This window comes from Zalophus californianus, chromosome 1 (genome assembly GCF_009762305.2).
Source record: "Zalophus californianus isolate mZalCal1 chromosome 1, mZalCal1.pri.v2, whole genome shotgun sequence".
In the NCBI taxonomy this organism is placed as follows: domain Eukaryota; kingdom Metazoa; phylum Chordata; class Mammalia; order Carnivora; family Otariidae; genus Zalophus; species Zalophus californianus.
This window is the reverse complement of record NC_045595.1, coordinates 16,952,802-16,975,781: the sequence shown is the minus strand read 5'-3', so window position 1 is coordinate 16,975,781 and position 22,980 is coordinate 16,952,802. Positions and strand designations below refer to the sequence as shown.

Here is a 22,980-nt window from a genome sequence, read left to right as displayed (position 1 = left end):
GAACTTTTTTTTTTTTTTTAATAATTTCTACACCCAAAGTGGGGCTAAAACTCACAACCCTCAGATCAAGAATCACATGCTCTTCCATCTGAGCCAACCAGGTGCCCCAGGTCTTTGAATCTTGTGTATTCAATCTTGCTAAATTTTGTAAGGGGATAAATTCTTTTTTCTCTTTTGGCACATTCTGAAGGACTTCCTTGTTTATTAATGTTCATTGTGGTAAAATTCAAATATATACAAAAGCAGAGAGCAGTGAGCCTTTGTGTGTCTGTCACTCAGTTATATCTGTCATTTACTCATTAACTCAGGGCACACTTGCTTCATCCATATTTTCTTCTCTTCCCCTTTTTATATTTTTCTTTTTTTTTCTTTCTAAATTATTTGATGAATTTTTTTGTGCTAAAATATACATAACAAAATTTACCATTTTAACCATTTTTAAAAAAATATATGGAATGCTTCACAAATTTGTGTGTCATCCTTGCTCAGGGGTCATGCCAATCTTCTGTCGTTTCAGTTTTAGTATGTGTGCTGCCGAAGTGAGCACCATTTTAACCATTTTTAAGTGTACCATTTTGGTGGCATCAGATAGATCCATAGTGTTATACAACCATCACCACTGTCCATTTCCAGGTTTTCATCATTCCAAACAGAAACTCTGTACTCATTAAACAGCTTCTCATTCTCCCCTCCCCCGAACCCCTGGCAACCACTATTCTACTTTCTGTCTCTGAATTTGCCCATTCTAGGTCCCTTGTATAAGTGGAATCATATTGTGCTTGTCCTTTTGTACGTGGCTTATTTCACTTAACACAGTGTTTTCAGTGTTCCTCCATGTTGTACCATGTATCAGAATTTCATTCCTTTTTCGGGTCAAATAATATTCTCTTGTATGTATATCCACATTTTACTTATCCCTTCATCTGTCAGTGAACATTTGGATTATTTCTCCCTTTTGCGTGTTGTGAATAATGCTGTTATAAACATGAGTATACAGGCATCGGTTCAAATCCCTACTTTCAGTTCTTTGGATATATACCCAGGGGAGGAATTGCTGGATCATTTGGTAATTCTGTGTTTCGCTTTTTGAGGAACTGCCAAACTATTTCCCACAGCAGCTGCCCCATTTTATATTCTATCAGTAATGCACAAGAGTTCCCGGTTACTCCACATCCTTACCAACACTCATTTCCCATTTTCATTTGTTTGTTTTTATTTTTTAATAAGAGCCATCCTAGTAGTTGTGAAGTGGTATCTCATTAGGGTTTAATTTGCATTTCCCTAATGATTAGTGATGTTGGGCATTTTTTTATGTGCCTATTGGCCATCTGTATATCTTCTGTAGAGAAATGTCTGTTCAAGTCCTTTGCCCATTTTTGAATAGGGTTGTTTGTTTTTTTGTTGCCAGGTTATAAAAGTTCTTTATTCTGGATATTAATTCCTTATTAGATATGATTTGCAAATACTTTTTCCCATTCTGTGGGTTGTCTTTTCACTCTGTTGGAAGTTTCCTTTGTTGCACAAAAATTAGTAATTTTTTGAGGTCCAGTTTGTTTTTTTGTGGGTTTTTTTTTTGCCTCTGTTTTTGGTGTCATATCCACGAAGTCCTTTTTAAATCCAGTGTCATGAAGCTTTTACCCTACTTTCTTTTAAGAGTTTTATAGTTTTAGGGACGCCTGGGTGGCTCGGTCGGTTAAGCATCTGTCTTCAGCTCAGTGGGGTCCTGGGATCAAGCCTAGTGTGGGCTCCCTGCTCAGTGGGAAGCTTGCTTCTCCCTCTCCTCTCCCTGCTCATGCTTTCTCTCTCATTCTCTCTCTCCCGAGTAAATAAAATAAAATAAAATAAAAAGAGTTTTTTAGTTTTAGCTCTTTGTTTAGGTCTTTGATGCATTTTGAATTTTTGTATGTGATGTAAGGGTTCAACTTAACTGTTTTGCATAGTGACTCTCCAGTTTTCCCAGCACCGTTTGTTGAAAAGATTGTGCCAAGGAGAAGGGCTCCAGTTGAACCTAATCTATACTCTCTTGTTTGCAGTTCTTCCCCTCACAGACAGTGCTTTTGCACATCTGTGTTGGGAATGGAGACATTTTCCGTGCAGCATTTGTATTAAAAGCTTTTGAGACAGTAATAAAAAAGAGACTCATCACACCCCCACTTTGGGGTAAGCTGTCAAGGACCATGGTGCTCTCCAGCAGGCCACACATCTGTCAGGAGGCCAGGCGAGGTGCCTCCGTGCTGTGTGGATGTGGATGAGGTCGCCCCCGTGTAGCTGGGAGCTGGTGGCTGGCCGTAGCCAGGCTCCTGTCAGCACCTGCTGGGACTGAGACTGAGGCCACCCTCTGCCTGGGCCAGAGCTCTTGTGAAATGACAGGGCTGTCCCATTGGGCTCTTGGGTTGTTTCTAGCCTTTTTTTTTTTTTTTTAAAGATTTATTTATTTATTTTAGAGAGAAAGCGGGCAGGTGGGGGTGGGACAGAGGGAGGGAGAGAGAGAGAATCTCAAGCAGACTGCCCGCTGAGCATGGGGCATGGAGCCTGCCATGGGGCTCTCACAACCCTGAGAACATGACCTGAGTTGAAATCAAGAGTCGGACACTTAACCAGCTGAGCCACCCAGACGCCCCTGTTTCTAGCTTTGGAACAAATTCTTTTCCCATATTCTTAGCAGGAGTCAGTTCATTCTCTTTGTTAGTCATTCCTGCCCAGTTCAAGAGGGAATAAGAATGTAGGTAGCTGGCATTGTGGAAGAAAATCTTTAATATATTTGTTGATGTCCAATTGTGAAGAGGGTCGGCATCATGTACTTGGTTATTTGTGATGACCATCACAACCAGTTAATATAATTTTGTCTTCCCTTCAATCTGGGTGTTGCTGTGCCATCCCAATTATTATTTTGTTTAAGGTTTTATTTATTTAAGAGAGCATGCGCACACAGCGTGAGAGCACAAGCAGGGGGAACAGCAGGTAGGGGGAGGGAGGGGGCTCAATCCCCGGACTCCCAGGTCATGACCCGAGCCGAAGGCAGATGCTTAACCGAATGGACCACCCAGGCACCCCCAATGATTATTCTAAATGTGGCAGTAATCGTCGTCTTGAATATATGTATTTTCAGGCTTCAAATTCTCTGAAATCGGCTTTCATTCATGAATTGAAACTTCTTTCTCTTTTTAGTACTTTTAATTTGTTCTGCTGGGCATTGTTCTGGCTTATTTGGCTAATTTTGATGCTTACAGAAGCCGAATTTCCTGTCCTAATCATTGGTCCACTTTACAAAGCAACTTTCAGGAAAATCTTTCCTCCAAGGATGAACTGTTTACACCAGTGGACTAGTTTAGCATAGTGAACAGGCCTGCAGTGACTTTCCGCTCGGCACCAAATGAGGTGCTGCGTGCTCTAGGGAACACAGAGGTGATTCAGCAGTGACCTTTTTCCCAAAGAAACCACAGTCAATCAGAGGAGGCTGAAAGAGTCAGAAAGAATACAGGCATGATGGAAATACACAGTTCCAGAAGCTCAGAGAAGAAGGCTGCTGCTTCTACAGGGAAGCGTTCATTATTTTTAATTTTAGCTTTTCACTGCAATAATAGATTCACGTGGCATAAAATTCAAAAGGAACAACAGAGTATACACGGGAAAGTTTCCCTTCCATCTTGCCCCTGGCCACCACTTCCTCTCCCCAGAGGCAGCCAGTGTTACCAGTTCTCCAGTGTCTGTTCAGGGATGTTCTTTGCATAATACAGACCAACACACAGAGAGCTCTTTTCTTTTACATGAAAGCACACTATATCCCTTGCTTTTTTCTGTTTGTGATAGTTCATTATCAATACATAAGAGCTTTCTCATTGTCTTTCACAACTGGATAATATTCCATTGTCAGGATGTATCTTTATTTAGCCAGCGCTCCATTGATGGACATATAAGGTGTTGTAAATTTTGCTAGTGCAGAAACACTGAGTAACCTTCTGTATGCATCATTTGATGCATGGCCAAGTGCATCTATCTGGTCACTTACCAGAGGTAGGATTGCTGGGTTGGTGGGTATGTGCTTTTGTAAAATTGTTAGCTCTTACCAGAAAGACCTCTGTACAGGTTTTGTCCACCTGTGCTCCTTAGCTGTGTGTGGCTGTGCCTGTTTATCCATACCCTCACTGGCACTGTGATAGCACATAGTTTGATCTTTGCCAGTTTGATAGGGAAAAAAATTATTTCTTTGTGTATATTTTTTCTTCCAAAACTTAGTTTACCCTCTAGAAAAGTAGAGAGTAATAGAGTGAACACTCATATCAGGGGTTGTTTGAATTTGTAGCACTCCTGTTGCTATAAGGTTGAAGGACCATTTCCATTTTCTTTGCCTATTTTTCTTTAGGGCTTTGGTTGATTTTGTAAAAATGGTTTATATATGAAGGAATTTAGCACTTTGTTCGTGATATAAATTGCAGTTATATTTTTCCAGATTGTGATTTCTTTTTATTTAGGATGGTTTTGTCATGAAAAAGAAATTGGTTCTGGGGCACCTGGGTGGCTCAGTCGTTAAGCGTCTGCCTTTGGCTCAGGTCATGATCCCAGGGTCCTGGGATCGAGCCCCGCATCGGGCTCCCTGCTCAGCGGGGAGCCTCCTTCTCCCTTTCCCACTCCGCCTGCTTGTGTTCCCTCTCTCACTGTCTTTCTCTGTCAAATAAATAAATAAAATCTTTAAAAAAAATTGGTTCTTTATTGGGTCATTCATTGAACTTTTAAGGCTTCTGGGTTCTCTGTCATACCTAGAAAGATCTTCCCTATTAGAAGAGTATGCAAAATTCCCCTATGGTTTTTTAAAGTACTTTTTAAATTTCATTATTTACCTTTATATCTTTTATCCATTTGGAATTTATTTTGGTGAGAAGTGTGAGCCCAACTTAATTTTTTCCCAAATGGGCCACCCATTTGTTGCAACACCTTGTAATAAGCAATTCATCCTTCCTCCCAGTTGTTCAAATGTCCTTTACTATATGTGATATACCTTGCCACATGCCATATACATTTGGGTCTATTTCTGGACTTTCTGTTCTGCACATTAATCTGTGTATTTATGTTTGAGTACACATTGTTTTAATTACTCCGGCTTTAGAGCATGTTTTGATATTTGGTAAAGTTAATTATCATTCATTACCTTTAATTTTCAGGACTTTCCTGGCTATGTTTGTTTTTCTATATGAACCTTGAGATAAATCTGCCTGTTTCAGAAAAACTCATTTTTGTTTTTATTGGCTCTGTGTTACATTTTTAGGTTAATGTAGGAAGAGTGATATTTAGGTGATGAGTCTTCCCCACTAAGATTGTATGCCTTACTCTTTGCTTGAGTCTTCTTTCATGTCCCTCAGAGTTTGAGAGGTTTCTTGGCATTTCTTGTTAAGTTTATTCTCAGATCTTTTTTCTTTGTTTTTAGTGTTGTTGAAGCATTTTATCTTCTACTTGTTGATGTATGTGAAGGCACGGATTTCTATATATTAATTTTCACTACCTTACCTGATTATAAAGCGGTGAAGGTTTTCAGTTGATTCTCTAGGTATATAAGAATATCAGCGGCAAATAATGATCATTTTACTTTTTCTTTTCCAGTTGCATGCCTGTGTATTCTTTCTATCACCTTATTGTGATCACTGGTACCTCCACAGCATAGTAAATGGTGGTAGTGAAGTGCATAGGCTTGTTTGGCCTTTGACTCCGATGGGAATTATTCTAATGTGTTCCCAATGGGCTTGATTTTGGCTTTGGGGTTGAGAAGGATATAAATAGTTGGAAGTCTGTATCTATCTATCTATCTAAAGTGTATATAATGTAAATGGCAGAATTTCCTTCTTGTGGCCAAATAGTATTCCATTGTAAATAATCACTACATCATCTTTATCCATATATCTGTTCACACACAATTAGGTTGTTTCCATACCTTGGCTATTGTGAATAATGCTGCCTGAACATGGGGATGCATTTAGCTATTCAAGATAATGATTTTGTTCCCTTTGGACATATGCCCAGAAGTAGGATTGCTAGATTATAAGTTAGTTTGGTTTTTAATTTTTTGAGCAACTTTCATATTGTTTTCCATAATGACTGTACCAATTTATATTTCCACTAACAGTGTACAAGGATTCCCTTTTCTCCATGTCTTTCCCAACACGTTATTTGTTGTCTTTATATTTTACTTACTTTATCTTTTAAAGATTTTATTTACTTATTTGACAGAGAGAGAGACAGCGAGAGAAGGAACACAAGCAGGGGGAGTGGGAGAGGGAGAAGCAGGCTTCTTGCCAATCAGGGAGCCCGATGCGGGGCTCGATCCCAGGACCCCGGGACCACGACCTGAGCCGAAGGCAGACGCTTAATGACTGAGCCACCCAGGCGCCCCTATTTTATTTTTTTAAGTAGGCTTCACGCCCAGCATGGAGCCCAACGTAGGGCCTGAACTCACAATCCTCTCAGTCAGATGCTTAATTGACTGAACCACCCAGGTGCCCCATTTGTTGTCTGCTTATTTATTTAGTTATTTATTTGGGGGGAGGGCAGAGAGAAAATCTTAAGCAGGCTCCACATCCAGCACGTGAGCCTGATGCATGGCTTGGTCTCACAACCCTGAGATCATGACCTGAGCTGAAATCAGGAGTTGAGGTTGCTTAACCAGCTGAGCCACCCAGGCACCCCCATGTTGTCTTTTAAAATAAAAACCATCCTAACAGGTGTGAGGTAGTTTTGATCTGCATTTCCCTGACGATTAGGGTGTTGAGTACCTTTTCATGTACCTGTTGACCATTTATATGTCTTCTTTGTAGCTATTAACAAATTATTGTAGCTGTAGTTATTTTTAGTAATTTTTTGTCTCTTAACCCTTATACTAGAGTTAAGTGATTAACACACCACCATGTTACAGTATTAGAGTATTCTGAATTTGACTGTACTTGCCTTTACCCAGTGAATATTTTCCTTTTACTAATTATTGTCCTTCCATGTCAGGTTGAAGAACTCCATTCAGCATTTCTTATAAAGCAGGTGTAGTGGTGATGAACTCTGAGCTTTTGTTTATCCATGAAAGTCTTTATCTCTCCTTCATTTCTGAAGGACAACTTGGCTGAATAAAAAGTATTCTTGGTTGGCAGTTTTTACTTGGCAACACTTTGTGGGGTTTTTTGCTTTTTGTTTTAAGTTTTTATTTGAATCACCTGGTGCTCATCATGACAAGTGCACCCCCTTAATCCCCATCACCTATTTCACCCATACCCCCAACCCCCTCCCCTCTGGTAACCATCAGTTCTCTATAGTTAAGAGTCTGTTTCTTGGTTTGTCTCTCTCTTTTTTTTTCCCCTTTGCTCCTTTATTTTGTTTCTTAAATTCCACATATGAGTGAAATCATATGGTATTTGTGTTTCTTTGACTGACTTATTTCACTCAGCATTATGCTTTCTAGCTCCATCCATGTTATTGCAAATGGCAGGATTTCACTCTTTTTTATATGTTTTAGACTAGTTTTATGTTTAATTAGTTTAGACATTTAGACATTTCCACTGCATGTATATACCACATCTTCTTTATCCATTCATCTATTGACAGACACTCGGGCTGCTTCCATATCTTGGCTATTGTAAATAATGCTGCTATAAAAATGGGGTTGCATATATCCCTTTGAATTAGTGTTTTTGTATTTTTTGGGTAAATAGTAGTGCAATTGCTAGATCATTGTGCAGTTCTATTTTTAATTTTTTGAGGAACCTCCATTGGTTTGAGGAACCACTGTTTCCACAGTGGCTACACCAGTTTGCATTCCCATCAACAGTACCCGAGGGTTCCTTTTTCTCCACATCCTTGCCAACACCTGTTTTTTCTTGTGTTTTTGATTTTAGCCATTCTTAACAGGTATGAGGTGGTATTGTGGTTTTGATTTGCATTTCCGTTATGATGAGTGATGTTGAGCATCATTTCATGTCTGTTGGCCTTCTGGATGTCTTCTTTGGAGAAATGTCTGTTCATGTCTCTTGCCTATTTTTAAATTGGATTATTTGTTTTTTGGGTGATGAGTTTTATAAGTTCTTAATATATTTTGGATACTAACTTTTAAAAGGATATGTCGTTTGCAGGTGTCTTTTTCCATTTTGTAGGTTACCATTGAGTTGATTGTTTCCTTTACTGTGTAGAAGCTTTTTATTTTGATGTTGTCCCAATAGTTTATAGTTTTGCTTTTGTTTCCCTTGCCTCAGGGGTCCTATCTAGAAAAAAGTTGCTAGAGCTGATGTCAGAGAAATTACTGCCTGTGCTCTTTTGTAGGATTTTTATGGTTTTAGGTCTCACATTTAGGTCTTTAATCAATTTTTTTTTAAAGATTTTATATATTTGACAGAGAGACAGCCAGAGAAAGAACACAGCGGGGGGGGGGGGGGGAGCAGGAGAGGGAGAAGCAGGCTTCCTGCAGAGCCGGGAGGCTGATTCAGGGCTCGATCCCAGACCTTGGGATGATGACCTGAGCTGAAGGCAGACACTTAACGACTGAGCCACCTGGGCGCCCCTTTAATCAATTTTTAATTTATTGTTTTGTATGGTGTAAGAAAGTGGTCCAGTTTTCCCAACGCCATTGGTTGAAGAGACTGTCCTTTTTCCCATTGGATATTCTTTCGTGCTTTGTCAAAGATTAATTGACCATATAATTGTGGGTTTATTTCTGTCTTCTGTTCCATTGATCTATGTGTCTTTTTTTGTGCTAGTAACATACTGTTTTGATTACTACAGGTTTGTAATATAACTTGAAGTCTGGAATTGTGATGCCTCCAGCTTTGCTTTTCTTTTTCAAGATTGCTTTGGCTATTTGGGGTCTTTTGTATTTTCATACAAATTTTAGGATTATTGGCTCTAGCTCTGTGAAAAATGTTCTTGGTATTTTGATAGGGATTGCATTAAATGTGTAGATGGCTTTGGGTAGTTTAGACATTTTAACAATATTTGTTCTTCGAATCCATGAACATGGAATTTTTTTCATTTCTTTGTGTCATCTTTGATTTCTTTCATACAAGTCTTTTACCTGTTTGAGTAGGTTTATTACTAGGTATCTTATTATTTTGGGTGCAGTTGTAAATGGGATTGTTTTCTTAATTTTTCTTTCTGCTGCTTTATTATTGGTGTATTAGAAATGCAACAGATTAGCGCCTGAGTGGCTCAGTTGGTTAAATGTCTGCCTTTGGCTCAGGTCATGATCTCAGGGTCCTGGAATTGAGCTCCACATCAGGCTCCCTGCTCAGTAGGGAGTCTGCTTCTCCCTCTCCCTCTGTTCCTCCTCGCTGCTCATGCACTCACTCTCTCTCAAATAAATAAGTAAAAAAAATCTTTTAAAAAATGCAACAGATTTCTGTACATTGAATTTGTATCCTGTAACTTTACTGAATTCATTTATCAGTTCTAGCAGTTTTTGGGTACAGTCTTTTGGATTTTCTATATATAATATCATGTCATCTACAAATAGTGAAAGTTTGACTTCTTCCTCGCTGATTTGGGTTATTTCTTTTTGTTGTCTGTTTGCTGTGACTGGGACTTTCAGTACTGTGTTGAGTAAAAGTGGTGAGAGTGGATGTCCTTGTGTTGTTCCTCACCTTAGGGGAAAAGCTCTCAGTTTTTCCTCACTGAGGATGACATTAGCTGTGGGTTTTTCACATACAGTGTTTATTATGTTGAGGTATGTTCCCTCTAAACCTACTTTGTTGAGGGTTTTTATCTTGAGTGGATGTTGTACTTTGTCAGATGCTTTTTTCTGGATCTATTGAAATGATCATATGGTTCTTATCCTTTCTCTTATTGATGTGATGTATTATGTTGATTGATTTGAGAGTAGTGAACCACCCTTGCAATCCAGGAATAAATCCCACTTAATCGTGGTGAATAAGTTTTTTAAATGTATTGTTGGATTTGGTTTGCTACTATTTTGTTGAGGATTTTTGTATCTGTGTTCCTCAGGGATATTGGCATGTAGTTCTCTTTTTTTGTGGTGTGTTTATCTGGTTTTGGTATCAGGGTAATGCTGGCCTCATAGAATAAGTTGGAAGTTTTCCTTCCTCTTCTGTTTTTTTGAAATAGTTTGAGAAGAATGGGTATTAACTCTTCTTTAAATGTTTGGTAGAATTTGCCTGTGAAGCCATCTGGTCCCACACTTTTCTTTCTTTGGAGTTTTTTGATAACTTACTCAGTTTCTTTGCGGGTAATCGATCTGTTTAAATTTTCTATTTCTTCCTGTTTCAGTTTTGGTAGGTTATATGTTTCTAATAATTTATCCATTTCTTCTAGGTTTCAATTTGTTGGCATATAATTTTTCATAATATTCTCTTTTCTGTGGTGTTTGTTGTTATTTCTCCGCTCTCATTTGTGATTTTATTTGGGCCGTTTCTCTTTTTGTTTTGATAAGTCTGGCTAGAGATTTATCGATTTTATTGTTTTTTTTCCCCCAAAGAACCAGCTCCTGTTTTTGTTGATTTTTTTTTTTTTTTAGTTTCTATATCATTTATTTCTGCTCTAATTTTTATTACTTCTTTCCTTCTGCTGGTTTTAGTTCTTTTTGTTGTTCTTTTTCTAGCTCCTTTAATGTAAGGCTAGGTTGTTTATTTGAGGTTTTTCTTGCTTCTTGAGCAAGTAGGCCTATATGGCTATAAACTTCCCTCTTAGAACTGCTTTTACTGCATCCCAAAGGTTTTGAACCATTGTATTTTCATTTTCATTTGTTTCCATGTACTTTTTCATTTCTTTTATTTCTTGGTCGACTCATTTATTGTTTAGTAGCATGTTATTTAACTCTTATGTGTTTGTGGTCTTTCTAGATATTTTCTTGTGGTTTCATAGTGTTGTGGTCAGAAAAGATGCATGGTATGATTTTGATCTTTTTGAATTTGTTGAGGCTCGTTTTGTGGACTAACTTGTGATCTCTTCTGGAGAGTGTTCCATGTGCACTTGAAAAGAATGTGTATTCTACTGTTTTAGGATGGAATGCTCTGAATATATCTGTTAAATCCATCTGGTCCAGTGTGTCATTCAAAGCCCTGTTTCCATGTTGTTTTTCTGCTTAGATGATCTGTCCATTGGATGTAAGTGGGGTGCTCAAGTCCCCCATTATTATATTATCAGTTAGTGTTTGTTTACTGTTTTTTGTATTTGGAAGTTCCCATGTTGGGAGCATAAATATTTAAAATTGTTATATTTTCTTGTTGGATTGTTCTCTTCATTATAGTGTTCTTCTTTGTTTCTTGTTACAGTCTTTGTTTTAATGCCTATTTTGTCTGATATAAGTATTGCTCCTCTGGCTTTGTTTTGACATCCATTTGCATGATAAATGTTTCTCCATCCCCTCACTTTCCAATCTGCAAGTGTCTTTAAGTATAAAATTAGTCTCTTGTAGGCGGCATGTAGATGGGTTATTATTATTATTATTCATTCTGTTATCCTGTGTCTTTTTACTGGAGTGTTTAGTCCATTTACATTTAAAGTAATTATTGATATGTATTTATTGCTATTTTATTACTTGTTTTGTGGTGGTTTCTGGAGCTTTCCTCTGATCCTTTCTTTCGTGGTATGCTGATTTTCTTTGGTGCTGTATTTGGATTTCTTTCTCTATATTCTTTGCTTATTTCTTGGTGGCTTTTGATTTGTGGTTACTATTAAGTTTGTAAATTATATTTTCTGCACATAGCAGTTTATATTAGGTTGATAGACATATAAGTTGTTTTTTTTTAAGATATTTTTATTTATTTGACACAGAGAGAGACACAGCGAGAGAGGGAACACAAGCAGGGGGAGTGGGAAAGGGAGAAGCAGGCTCTCCTCTGAGCAGGGAGCCTGACGCGGGGCCCGATCCCAGGACCCTGGGATCATGACCTCAGCCGAAGGCAGACACCCAACGACTGAGCCACCTAGGCGCCCCAACATATAAGTTTGAACCCATTCTTTACTCTTCCCCATGTTTTAGGTATATGATGTCATATTTTACATCCTTTTATTTTATGGTTCTTGACTGATTTTTTTACAGAAATATTTCTTTTTATTGGTTTTGTGTTTCCTACCTTCATGCTGTTGGTTTTGGCCTTTCCTTTCCACTCAGAGTCCCCTTTAATGTTTCTTGCAGGGCTGGTGTAGTGGTCACAGACTCCTTTAGTTTTTGTTTGTCTCCTTCAGTTCTGAAGGATTGCCTTTCTGGACAGAGTATTCTTGGCTGCAGGTTTTTCCCATTCAGCACTTTGAATATATCATGCCACTCCTTTCTGGCTGGGAAGGTTTCTGCTGAAAAATCCACTGTTGGCTTTATGGGGTTTCTTTTGTATGTAACTATCTTCTTTTGTCTTGCTACTTTTAATGTTTTTTCTTTACTACTATATTTTGCCATTTTAATTACAATATGTTTTGGTGTGGATCTGCTTTTGTTGATTTTGTTGGGGGTTCTCTGTGCCTCCTGGATCTGGATGTCTGTTTTCTTCCCCAGATTAGGAATGTTTTCAGCTATTATTTCTTCATTTAAATTCTCTGCCCACTTTTCTTTCTCTCCTTTTTCTGGGACTCCTATAATACGAATGTTACTATGTTTGATGGAGTCACTGAGTTCCCTAAGTCTGTTCTTATTTTGCGTAATTCTTTTTTCTCTATTTTGTTAAACTTGATTACTTTCCATTACTCTGTCTTCTAGGTCATTAATTCGTTTCTCTGCTTCTCCCAGCTTGCTGTTCATTCTATCAGGTGTGATTCTCATTTATTGAGCCCTTTATCTCTGCTGTGTTATTCCTTAGCTCTGTATTAATGGTTTTACTGATGTCCTCCCCTCTTAAGTCCAGTGAGTATCTTTATGATCATTGCTTTAGGTTTTTGTTTGTGTGTTTTTTTTTTTTTTAAGTAAGTTCTGTGCCCAATGTGGGGCTTGAACTCATGACCCTGAGATCAAGAGTGGTGTGCTCTACCAACTGAGCCAGCCAGGCGCCCCATGATCATTGCTTTAAATTCATCAGGCATGTTACTTATATCTGTTTCACTCAAGTCTCTGACCACGGTTTTATCCTGTTCTTTCATCTGGGTCAAATTCCTTTGCCTTCTTATTTTGTCTAAATCTCTGTGCCTGTTTCTCAGTGTTAGGAAAGTCAGCTACATTTCCTGTTCTTGAGTGTAATGGCTTTATGAAGAAGAGGTCATGTGGTGCCCTACAGTGTGGTGTCCCTTTTCTAGGACGTGGTACTTCTGGGACTGTCTCCAGTGTGTGCTGTGTGTGCTCTGCTGTTGTATCCTGGCCACTTGATCCTTCAGGCTGGTTTTCTGCAGAGGCTTTCTTTGCCTGTTGTGGGCAGGGTTTGGTGCCTGGCCCGAATGTGGCACTTTTTAACTTGGTGTGTTCTGGCCTCTTGTGAAATGAGACCTGTTGCTGCCGCCAGTGGAATTGAGGCCTCACAAAACTTGGTTGGGAGACACGGTGTGGTAGGGGTTTGGGCCAGTATTCTAGGGAAGGGTGCCTCCCTCCTCCTGAGCTGGGACTGAGGCAAGCATGGCTGGGAAGGGCCGTTCCACCTGAGTGCCGGGAGCTGGGTGGTGGGAGGGAGCTTGCTGTAAGCAAACTGGGTAGGGAGTGTGGTCACTGCATTGGTTCCTGGTGGTGGCTCTGTGTTTATGCTGAGGGGTGGAGGAGGGAAATGGTGCTGTCCAGTTCCTGTGTTCCTGGCGGGAGAGAGGGTGTCTGTGTGAATGCTGCCTCTCTAGAACATGCTCCCATATGAGTAGCTAACCTCCCCACTGTGTGCCCCCAGGCACTCTTCAGATCACTGTTTCTCGGCTATATGTCTGCAGGCTCTTTGCCCTGTCTCCTCTCCAAGAGCAGCCCAGTGTCCTCTCAGCCCTTCCAGAGCCAAGCATGCTAACCTTTAAAACTCCAGGCTTTAAGCCCCAGTGGTTGCAAGAACTCAGGAGACTCACAGGCCGTCTTGCTTTCCAAGGCAATTGCTATGGGGATTTGTTTTCCCTGTGCGCTCCAGTGTGTACTAGTCTGTCTCTTGCCCTTCTTGCCTGTGGCTCCCTCCCCACTGCAGTAGCCTCTATCCATTTCTCTACCCAACTGCATCTCTGCACTTCCTACCTTTGATGTGGTCTCTTCTCTACCTTTAGTTTTGGAGTTTTTTCTGTCAGTTTTCAGATCAATTTCTGGGGTACTGAGGATAATTTGATAGTTATCTAGTTGTATTTGTGAGACGAGGAAGCCCGTCTTCCTCAGTCAATCTCTTATAGCATTTTGAATACATCATCCCACTGTCTCTTAGCCTATAGTGTTTCTGCTGAGAAATCCACTGATAGCTTTATGGGGGTTTCCTTGTATGTGAAGAATTTTTGTTCTCTTGCTGCTTTAAAATTTTTCTCTGATTTTAGATGGCTTTATTTTAGTCTGTCTTGGAGAAGATCTTTTTGGGGACCAATGAGCTTTATGAATGTGGATGTCTAAATCTCTCCCCGGACTTGGGAAGGCCTCAGCCATTGTTTCTTTAAATAAACTTTCTGTCCCCTTCTTCTCTTTTTCTTCTGGGATGCCAACAATGCTTAGATAGTTTCTCTTGATGGTATTTCATAATTCACATGGGCTTTCTTCACTTTTGTTATTTTTGTTGTTGTTCTCCTCTGGATAATTTCAGGTGACCTATGACTTCACAGATTCTTCTGCTTTGATCACATCTGTTGTTGGTGCTCTCTACTGCATTTTTCATTTCACTCATTGCATTCTTCACCTCTAGGATTTCTGTTTGGATGTTTTTTATAATTTCTGTCTCTCTGTTAAACTTCTTGTTTTGTTTGTGTATTGTTTACTGATTTCATTGAATTGTTTTTCTGTTTCCCTATAGCTCACTAAGCTGAATTCTTTATTAGGTAGATTGCAGATCTCTATTTCTTTGGGTGAGTTACTGGAAAATTACTGTGTTCCTTTGGTGATGTCTTGTTTCCTTGATTTCATGTTCTTGGATATCTTGTGTTGCTGTCTTTGCATTTGAAGAAGCAGTCACCTTCTCCAGCCTTGACAAATTGGCCTTGGGAGAGAAATATCTTCTGTCAGCCTGCTGGGGATCCTAAGGCTTTCCCAGTGAATGACAATTGTATTATCAGATATTCTAAATGCTTTTTATCTTTTTTTTTTTTTTTAAAGTAGGCTTCACGCCCAGCATGGAGCCCGTTGCAGGGCTTGACCTCAACAACCCTGAGATCAAGACCTGAGCTGAGATCAAGAGTCAGATGCTTAATTTAAGAAACAAAACAGATGAGGGCGCCTGGGTGGCTCAGTCGTTAAGCGTCTGCCTTCGGCTCAGGTCATGGTCTCAGGGTCCTGGGATCGAGTCCCACGTCGGGCTCCCTGCTCCGCGGGAGGCCTGCTTCTCCCTCTCCCACTCCCCCCTGCTTGTGTTCCTGCTCTCGCTCTCTCTGTCTCTGTCAAATAGATAAATAAAATCTTTAAAAAAAAAAAGAAACAAAACAGATGAACATAGGGGAAGGGAAGGAAAAATAAAAAAAAGTTAAAAACAGAGAGGGAGGCAAACCATGAGAGACTCTTAACTCTAGGAAATAAACAGGGTTGCTGGAGGGGAGGTGGGTGGGGGGATGGGGTAAACTGGGTGATGGGCATTAAGGAGGGCACTTGATGTAATGAGCACTGGGTGTTAGAGGCAACTGATGAATCACTGAATTCTACTCCTTTTTTTTAAAGATTTTATTCATTTACTTGACAGAGAGAGACACAGGGAGAGAGGAAACACAAGCAGGGGAAGTGGGAGAGGGAGAAAGAGGCTCCCTGCAGAGCGGGGAGCCTGATGTGGGGCTCGATCCCAGAACCCTGGGATTGTGACTTGAGCCAAAGGCAGATGCTTAACAACTGAGCCACCCAGGCACCTCCTGAATTCTCCTGCAACTAATAATATAGTATATGTTAACTAGATTGAATTAAAAAAAAAAAAAACAGGGAGATGCTTAACCGATTGAGCCATCCAGGTGCCCCTCCAAATGCTTTTTAAATGGTTATCACATTTTAGAATGAACCTATACAAAATGTACAGGAGATTTTTGTAACAGTTTAAAAAGTAAATGTAAAAGTTGACAACATATAAAGAGATAAGCATCACAGTAACTAAAATCAGAAATACATTCCAGGGGGTGCCTGGGTGGCTCAGTCGTTAAGCATCTGCCTTCGGCTCAGGTCATGATCCCAGAGCCCTGGGATCGAGCCCCGCGTCGGGTTCCCTGCTCAGCGGGAAGCCTGCTTCTCCCTCTCCCACTCCCCCTGCTTGTGTTCCCTCTCTCGCTGTCTCTCTCTGTCAAATAAGTAAAATCTTTAAAAAAAGAAAAGAAAAAGAAATATGTTCCATTACTACTTGAATATAAATATATGTGTACTACTTTTATAATTGAAAAGCAATCACCATTGTGGCTGGTAATGGAGAACTTTAGGGTAATACTCTTATTTCTTGATCCGAGTGTTGTTTAGGTTAAATGGCTTTATTTACTCTCATGGAGCTGTATGCTTATATATTTTTTTTTAAGATTTTATTTATTTATTTGAGAGAGAGAATGAGATAGAGAGCACAAGAGGGGGGAAGGTCAGAGGGAGAAACAGACTCCGGGGACCCCGATGTGGGACTCGATCCTGGGACTCCAGCATCATGACCTGAACTGAAGGCAGTCGTTTAACCAACTGAGCCACCCAGGCGCCCGAGCTGTATGTTTATAATCTGTATATTTTTTTGCAATATTTTATGCTAAATTTAAACGTTTATTTAAAATAAAAAAGGCAGTACTCATCATAAAAAATGTAAAAGTACAGAAAGTTGACTTAAAATATCTTTCCACATACCTCATACCACATGAAGACCAACGACCAGTACTAACGTTTCCCTCCATTCTTCTCATGTGCATTTTTTGCCTGTAACCTTTATTTCATTATTTCAGACTATAAAAACAATACATGCTCTGTGTGGAAAACTTGTTAAACACAGTAAGGCACTACATACTTCTCACAATGGAGTGATGATATGTTTGACAGAAAGATGCCAACAGGTGTAGTATAGCAATTAAGTTTCTTTAATGGCAAAGAATCCAAGAATTTATGAAGATATTTACATTAAGAAATGAAAGGGTTCTGATTCTGGTCAAGATGTAGTAAGCACATTCTATCCTTTCTCTCTAACTCAATCCAACTAAAATCCCTGGATAGACTGCCTGGATCAGCAGAGTACCCTGAAAGATAAATGATAGCAGATGGATTGGGGAAGGAAACTGTTTTTATTTTTTGTTTCCATAGAATTCCTTCCAGTCTGGACTCAAAGGTAGCACAAAACCTGGAACTGGGCACTGGGTGCAGACAGAAGAAAATCCAAGAGAATCCCCAGGAAAGGGGATTCCTATGGATCAGGGAATAGAGATGGAGGAAGAGAATCTCATGTTTTTTGTTTGCTCCCCCCCCATTTTCTCCTGCCCTGGCCCCCATGAAATTCTGTAGCAGCAGAGGCAGCAGTGACATTGGCAGCCAGATGGGAGAGGAATCCTTTAATTTAGAGGGATTATGGTTCCAAGAGCATGGAGAGAGATTCACTGATTTTGTTTTCTGTCTCTTCTCACCACTTGACCCTAGAGGCAATCACAGTTGTGGTAGGTGCTCAGCAGATAAACCAAAGCTTTACCTTTCTAGCCAGAAGACTGGGAAAGGGGCCCCTGGGAGCTGGAAAGTGTCAGGAAGATTGCAGAGAGGAAGGAAGTTCACAAAGGGAACCCATAGTATTGTGCATGAATTCCTGGGCTCTCCTTTGAAATAGCATGTATGCATCTGACTCTAAACAGCATACCGAGAGCCTTGAAGACTCAACTGTGGAGTAGACTACTGCCCAAGTCCTGTGCTGGCCACTGCATGTTATGTCTGGGACCTAACCAAGTTAATTACTGTTAAAATGAACAAAAATCCAGCATTTTCCATTGCACCTAAACAAGATCCAGGTTAACATAGCATAATATCTAGAAATTCAAAATTGCTCCACGTATGAAGAATCAGGAAAATCTTACTGTCTCCTAAGGAGAAAGGACAGTCAACAGATGGGAACCATAAGATGATATAGATGTTGGGATTATCAAAGACTTTAAGGCAGAAAGTAGAATTAAAATATAATTAAAACCTCCTTTTAAGAAGTGAGGGTGAACACTCTTGAAACAAATGGAAGGGGCGCCTGTGTGGCTCAGTCTGTTAAGTGTCTGCCTTCAGCTCAGGTCATGATCCTGGCATCCTGAGATCGAGCCCCACATCGCTTCTCCTCTGACCCTCTCTCCTCTCGTGCTCTGTCTCTCGCTCTCTCTCACTCAGATAAATAAGTCTTAAAAAAAAAAAAAAAAGGCACCTGGGTGGCTCAGTCGTTAAACGTCCGCCTTTGGCTCAGATCGTGATCCCAGGGTTCTGGAATCAAGCCCCACATGAGGCTCCCTGCTCAGCGGGAAGCCTGCTTCTCCAACTCTCCCACTCCTCCTACTTGTGTTCCTTGCTCTTGCTCTCTCTGTCAAATAAATAATAAAATCTTTTTAAAAAAAGAAATGGAAAATTAGATATTTAAATTTAAAATTGGAAAATTTGTAACTAAAACTAAATTTAAAAATTCATGAAATGACCTCAGTAACAGAGTGGGGGTAACAGAAGAGTCCGTTAACTCAAAGACAGAGCAATGAGAATGATCCAGTCCAACCCAGCAGGAATTAAACTTAGGAAAAGTACACAGAGCTGCAGGGAGTTCTGGGACAGTAACGGAGGGCTTAGCTTTCATGTTATGGAAATCCCAAAAGGAGAGGTGATGGAGTGGTACAGAAAACTGAAGAAATTATGAAAAGGAAGAAATAAATGTGTCCCTATTTTGCAGATGACATAATAATCTACTTAGAACTTGCCAAGGAATCCATGAAAAAGACTCTAGGTAAAATAGTTTTGAATGGGAAGAATCACAGTACTCATTTCAAGATTTATTTTATAGCTACAGTAATCAAGACTGTTGTAGTATTGGTAGAGTGATAGACAGATAGATCACTGGAACCGAACAGGAAACCCAGAAATAGACCCACATAAATACAGCCAACTGCTTTTTGACTGAATGTTTGTGAGTCCCCCAAATTCACATATTAAAATCCTAACCCCAGTGTGTTGCTACTAGGAAGTGGGGGACTTTGGGACGTGATTAGGTCATGGGGGCGGAGCCCTCTCAAACGGGATCAGTGCCCTCATAAAAGGGACCCCAGAGAGCTCTGACTCTCCTTTCTGCCATGTGAGGACATGGAAGGTGGCCATCTGTGAACCAGGAAGTGGGCCCACCTCAGAAATGTAATCTACTATGGCCTTGATTTTGGGTTTCCCAGCCTCTAGAACCATGAGAAATAAGTGTTGTTTAAGCCACCCAGTGCATGGTATTTTTGTTATAGAAGCTCAAACAGCCTAAGATGTGCCAAAGCAATTCAGTGGAGGAAAGGTGGTCTTTTCAACAGTTGGTGCTGGAAAAATCTGATATCCATGGGGCAGGGGCAGAGAACAACCTAGACCTAAGCTTCACATCTTCTACAAAAAGTAATTCAAATAGATCATAGATTTAGTTGTAAAACTATAAAAAAAGTTAGGGAAAAAAATCAGAGAAAATTTTCAGAAGTACAGCTTGGTAAAGAATTCTTATATGTGACAAGTAAAGCATGATCCGTAAAAGAAAAAAAAATGGGTAAATTAGACTTCATCGAAATTAGAAACTTTGATTCTATCAAAGAGTTTGTGGAAAGAATAAAAAAAAAGACAAGCTACAGACAAAGACTCATATCGAAACATATCAAAGACTCATATTGAAAGAATATAAGGAAATCTCAACAACAATTCCTAAATACCCAGTGGATCAAAGAAGAAAGCACAAGAGAAATGAGAAAATACTTTGAGATGAATGAAAACAAAAATCACAACATATGGAAACTTATGGGATGCAGCTGAAGTCGTGTTTGGTGGGAAACTTACAGCTGTAAATGCCTGTAACGTATGGTGACTAACCTAATAAAATAATAAACAAAGGAAAAAATGTAAAAAAAAAAAGGAGGAGGAAGATATCAGGTCAGTAAGCTCAACTATTAACTACTTTAAGAAACTAGAACAGGAAGAGTACCATAAACCTGAGGCAAACAGAAGGAAGAAAAGAATAAAGACTACAGTAGAAACAAATGAATAGAGAATAGGAAAACCAGAGTAAGTAAAACCAAAAATTGATTCTTTTAAAAGATCAACAAAATTGGCGAACCTTCAGCCAAAATGACCAAGAAAATAAGATTCAAATTACTAGAATTATTAATGAAAGTGGGGACATTACCACCGACCTTCCAGAAATAAAAATGATTGTAAGGAAATACTATGAACAGTAAATATGATGCCAATAAGTTAGTTAGCCTAGATGAGATGGACAGATCCTGAAACATACAAAGAAAACTTACTAAAGAAGGAATAGAGGGGCGCCTCCCCCCATGCTCTCTCTCTAAAATAAATAGATAAAATCTTAAAAAATAGAAAACATTTTTTTTAAGGGAGCGAGAGAGAGAAGGGGGTTGGTGGGGGGGGGGGAGGGCAGAGGGGAGAGAGAATTCAAGCAGGCTCCACGCCCAGCACAGACCCTGATGCAAAGCTCAATCTCTCACAACCCTGAGATCATGACCTGAGCCCAAATCAAGAGTTGGACACTTAACCGACTGAGCCACCCAAGTGCCCTAAGAAAAAAAGAAAATCTGAATAACAGGAAACAGAAAGAGATTGAGTTAATTTTAAAAATTCCCACTTAAAAAAACAAAAACAAAAACGGGTGCCTTGGTGGCTCAGTTGGTTAAGTGTCCAACTCTTGATCTCGGCTGAGGTCTTGGTCTCAGGGTCGTGAGTTCAAGACCCATGTTGGGCTCCACACTGGGCGTGGAGCCTACATAACAACAACAACAACAACAACAACAACCTTTCCATTAATAAAAGCCCAATATCTGATGGCTTCACTAGTGAATTCTGTCAAATGTTTAAAGATTTATCATGAATTCTTCCAAAAAATTAGGAGGGAGCACTTCCAAGTCATCTTGGAATGAGATGGAATGAGGCTGGCATTATCCTAATACCAAAGGTAGGCAAAGACATCATTAAGAAGGAAAACTGCAGACCAGTATCCCTTATGAATATAGACATAGTAGCCCTTAGCAAACCAAGACTACCAACATTTAGAAGGATGATGCCCAGTGATACAAAGTTGGTTCAACATGGTTACAATAACTCAGTCTTTGTAATATACCTTATTAGTAAGATAAATAAAAAAATCACAAGACTATCTCAAAAGTCACACAAAAAACCATAATACGCTTTATTTTTTTTTTAAAGATTTTATTTATTTATTCATGAGAGACACAGAGAGAGAGAGCGAGAGAGAGGCAGAGGGAGAAGCAGGCTCCCAAGGAGCAGGGAGCCCGATGCGGGACTCGATCCCAGGACTCTGGGATCATGACCTGAGCCGAAGGCAGACGCTTAACCATCTGAGCCACCCAGGCGCCCCCATAATACGCTTTAATGGTTAAAAAAAAAAAAACAACTCTTGAGGCGCCTGGGTGGCTCAGTCAGTTAAGCATCTGACTCTTGATTTCGGCTCAGGTCATGATCTCAGGGTTGGAAGATCAAGCCCCACATTGGGCTCTGCAGGGCGTAGAACCTGCATAAGATCCTCTCTCTCCCTCTACCTACCCCTTTAAAAAAAAAAAAAAAACAACTCTTAATTTCAGGAAACAAACTGAGGGTTGCTGGAGTGGAGGGGGGTGGGAGGGATGGGGTGGCTGGGTGATGGACACTGGTGAGGGTATGTGATATGGTGAGTGCTATGTATTGTGTAAGACTGATGAATCACAGACCTGTACCCCTGAAACAGATAATACATTATATGTTAATAATAAAAAAAAAATTCCCTCTCAAACTAGGAATAGAAGGGGTCTCAACCTGGTAAAGGCATCTGTGAAAAACTTCGGCATAATATCTCATTTAATGGTAAAAGACTGAATGTTCTCTTCCTAAGCTCAGGAGTAAGATGAGAATTCATTCTCACCACTACAATTCAACATTGTACTAGAAGTTGTAGCCAAGACTTTTTTTTTTTTTAAAGATTTTATTTTATTTATTTGACAGAACGCGAGAGAGGGAACACAAGCAGGGGAAGTAGGAGAGGGAGAAGCAGGCCTCCCGCCAGGCAGGGAACCTGATGTGGGGCTCTATCCCGGGACCCTGGGATCATGACCTGAGCTGAAGGCAGACGCTTAACGACTGAGCCACCCAGGCGCCCCTTTTTTTTCTTTTTTTAAAAAAAATTTATTGTAATAAAACACATAAAATGGATCATCTTGACCATTTTAAGTATAAAGTAGTGTTAGTGTTTCACATTGTTGTGAAATAGATCTCTAGAACTTTTTCATCTTAGAACACTGAGAGTAAGATTCTAATGCATTTGTTTTTATTATGTATTTTTTAATTACTTTAGCCTTATTTAGCCAAGACAGTTTTATAAGGAAAACAAAAGGCATCCAGATTAGAAAAAAAATTAAACTAACTCTGTTTGCAAATGACATGATCTCCTGTATATAACATCCTATGGTGTATACAGACACATGGCAGAGGCACGTGTTCAGTGTTACTAGTCATTAGGGAAATGTCATTGAAGACCCAATTAGTTATCAGTACACACCTGTTAGCACAGCCAAAATAAAAAATAGTGGAAATACCAAATGATGGCAGATGAGAAGAAACAGAATCTCATATGCTGCTGGTGGAAATAAAAATGGTACAGGCGCTCTGGAAAATATTTTGACAGTTTCTTAGAAAATTTCAACATGCCATACTACCTAGCAGTTTCACTTCTAGGTATTTATTCCAGAGAAATGGGATAGTCAGTAAACCTTTGTGGTAAAAACAAGCATGATAGGTCC

General features: G+C 39.7%; 1 protein-coding gene and 1 non-coding gene across 4 annotated transcripts in view; one reads left to right on the top strand and one right to left on the bottom strand.

Moving 5' to 3' along the window:
- The window catches only part of LOC113916634 (SREBF chaperone), a 68,671-nt gene that overhangs the window by 7,304 nt on the left and 38,387 nt on the right, over positions 1 to 22,980 (top strand). The window lies entirely within an intron of this gene.
- On the bottom strand, positions 445 to 547 carry LOC113919046. The gene has a single exon (XR_003518789.1). It is a non-coding gene; the product is annotated as a U6 spliceosomal RNA (small nuclear RNA).